Below are 3,477 nucleotides of genomic sequence, written 5' to 3'. Positions count from 1 at the left end.
AACACTTCAGGGTTTTTGTACTTTTATGTTTCTTTTCAGACCAGATGAGAGATAATTTATGATCGATGTCATAAGTGATTTTGGAGATTTTTCTCTTCAGGGAAATTTGAGGTGGCAAAGTTACTGTTTTAACTTTATTTCATTCTCCAGTATGTGAAGAATTTTCAGTAGGACAAGAAGGGTGTAAGCGGAAGTAAATGATTGTGAGATAAATATAGTTATTAATTTTGGGTCTAGTATAATTTCTAAACTTTTTATAAACCTAAGTTTGCATAAAAGGGATATTAATAATAATTTGCTTAGGTCATGTAGTCTCTTTTTTATTGAAGTATTGTTGACCTACAATGTTCTCTTTCAGATGTATATCCTAGAGATTTTATATTGTAGGGATCATTTTCTAATATATAAAAATAAGTCTAGTTGTCATTTGTCACCACCCAAAGTTATTACAATATTATCAACTATTAACTGCTAATCCATTTTGCCAATTATTAAAATATTGAAAGTTCTTAATTGTTTTATTAGAGTTGCTGACCATCATATCCATCATTGAATATAACACTATTTTCCTCAGAATATTCCTTTTAAGTGGCAGAATTTTAAAACATGAAGCACAAAAAGTAATTTTATTTTTACTGTAAGTTCCATTTGTAAATTTTTAAAAGTATTTTGTTATTCATTCCAGGACTCTATTCCTGATGTTGTGCTACAGATGAGATACGATAGTAGTCCATGTGCTAATATAATCATTGATGACACACTAGTTTAGGAATGTCAGAAATGACTACAAAGTTGACATTTCCCTATTTGGTATTTAAAAGGCTAAGGCTGGAACAGAAACTAAATGACTGATTTTACTAGTGACCACAGCCAAAATCAGACGTGGAACATTTATTCATCCATGTACACCTTTTATAAGATGTTAAGGGCTTGCTTCGTGTGTATAAGGTGCTAGCCTGTGCCAGAGGTACAGTGGTAAGCAAAAACGCATAGCTAAACTTGCCCTCCATTTTGGATCTGAGGAAGGAGAGGCAGGCAAAAAAAAAAAAAAAAAAAAAAAGTAAATTCATAACTTAGCCAGATAGTGGTAAAAGCTATAAAGAAAGAAAGAGGAGGTTGAGAGGCTTAGTGAGGGATGGTTTTTTACAAATCATGGTCAAGAAGACCTCTAGGGAAATGATCATTGAGAAGAGAGACCTCTTAGAGTGCATCATCAGGGTCTCTCCTGTACCATAGTGTTGGCTTTGCTGAAGGATGTCTCTCTCTTTGGGGGAATACTTAAGACGATTAAAAAATATTATGAACCTGCCCTCTAAATTCAATGAAAAGCTGTCTAGCCATTATACAGAATGTAGCAACAGACTATATTGATGGGATTTCATGGCTGATTCACTATGCTTTCTACATTGTGCTTTTTATATGTCCATTTAAACCAGCATCCAGCTATTGGCTTTTTACATGATAAAATCTCTCTACTTAGGCACCTTTATTAATCTAAGGAAGCAAATTGCAATCTGTCTCTTTAAACAAGAATTATTATGGTTTAAATATTTGAGCATTTAAGGGAATAGAATAACCGTGAAGACATTTGAGCCCTTTGAGTCTGTACAGTGTTAAATGAAAACTGAAATACCAGTGCATTAACTGTGGATGAGAGTGAGTTTCCAGATTTTCAAAACCATAAAAAGAGCTTTTTTTTATTTCCCACACCCATTCCATCATAGAGTTCTATGGTAGTCTGATCAGCTACCACCTTGACCTTCAATCCATCAATAAATCCAGTATTCACTTCAAATATGTACAGCAGAGCCTGGAGCCTGCTTCAGGTTCTGTCTCCCTCTCTCTCTGCCCCTCCCCCACTCACACTGTCTCTCTCAAAAATAGACATTAAAAAAATTTTTTTAATAATACAGTGAGTAAAGGAAGACTTATTTGCCCTGCCTGGGATGTGTAGAATTCAAGGCTGAGGTTGCAAATCTAGGAACCACCTGGAAGATGTAACTCCTTATGAGTAGTGTGTACCATGTTCTCATTGTGTTTCTCTTATTACTATGCAGTGTGTGTCTTTTATGGTCACATGTAGAGCCGAGCCTGGACTTCACATGGTCTGGTGTGTTGAGGACGGAAACTGCCTATGGCTTGGAGGAAACCTACACCTACAGGAAAAACAAGCAGTTGATTTCAGGGGCCCGTAGGGTTCTGCAGCAATCACCTGGACAGTTTTGTGGAGCATTCAAGCCTTGTTTAATAACATGTTGAAAATTTTTAGGAAGGAAAACCTAGTAGAGAAACCAGATGTTGGACTTTATATCACTCAAAAGGTACCAACCCTGAGACTATTGGAAAGGAACAGTTTTATTTCCATAAACCGGAGGGCTGCTGAAATTTGGGCACAGACCCATTATGCAATATTCTCACTTTAAGGGCAATCTTAGAATGTTTACAAGTTGACAGTTATTGATGGAGATAGACCACAAAGAGAAATAGGTATTTAAGTTGGAGAATAAGGAAATGAATATTCTATCAGTCTATCTTTAATCTCCAGCCATGAGTCTAGTTCTTCAACAATTATATCTCAGATGAAGTATCACCAGCCTTATTTTGCAGCCCTCTTGATTAAGAAATCACTCAATAAGGCACCTGGATTGAATTCTTTTCTACCATTTGAACTGAACAGCTTCAATTGGTCTCTTAGAGACCTATCAGCTAAATGCACTGCTTTAGTGTCCTTGCCGTGGGGCATCAGAGTCTTAACTTTAAACGTGATTATAGAAGTTAGATCCTTAAGAACTGGAATAATCTTGCTTTTAGATATTTGAAGAATTAGATTTGTTTTAATTTGGCTTGTGATTTGTGGCTAAATTTGCTCTAAAATGTTGCTCATTAAAAAAAAAAATCTATGCTGGCATTCAACTAGAATACTCAGGGAAATAATAGTTACCTCAGCTATAGATTTTCAACCAAGAATGATGAATCACGGTTTTAAAAATGGTAAAGTGAAATTTCAGTTGGTGAGTAAGCAATTCTTTTCAGGCATTTATGCCAGTGACTGTTTTAAATCCCTGAAATAGAAATATCCTCTTTAGCTTGATAAAACAGAATACATTTCTATCTCCTATAAATAGTTTTTAAAAGATACATGAAAGTAATAGAAATATTTCAATTTGCATTAAATAACAAAGGTATAATAAATTAATCAATGCTGTCGCATTTTTTCCCTATGAACTTCAAAAAGTTTTAAAAGCTAGACAAAAACATTTAATATTTCAAGTTCGTTGAAAGAAAGTATACTTATATCTCCCTTGAAGTTCAGGTAGATAGATTTTTTTTTAATAGGACAAGATGTTATAAATTACCCAATGCAGATTTTATGTGTTTAAAATAACATTCCTTCAATTTTGTTGACAAGCCTGAGCTCACCTTTCATAAGAGAATTTGACTTCACATATATATATATATATCACAGCTCTAATAAAA

The sequence above is a fragment of the Suricata suricatta genome, chromosome 4 (genome assembly GCF_006229205.1).
Source record: "Suricata suricatta isolate VVHF042 chromosome 4, meerkat_22Aug2017_6uvM2_HiC, whole genome shotgun sequence".
In the NCBI taxonomy this organism is placed as follows: domain Eukaryota; kingdom Metazoa; phylum Chordata; class Mammalia; order Carnivora; family Herpestidae; genus Suricata; species Suricata suricatta.
Note: the sequence above shows the minus strand (reverse complement) of the source record.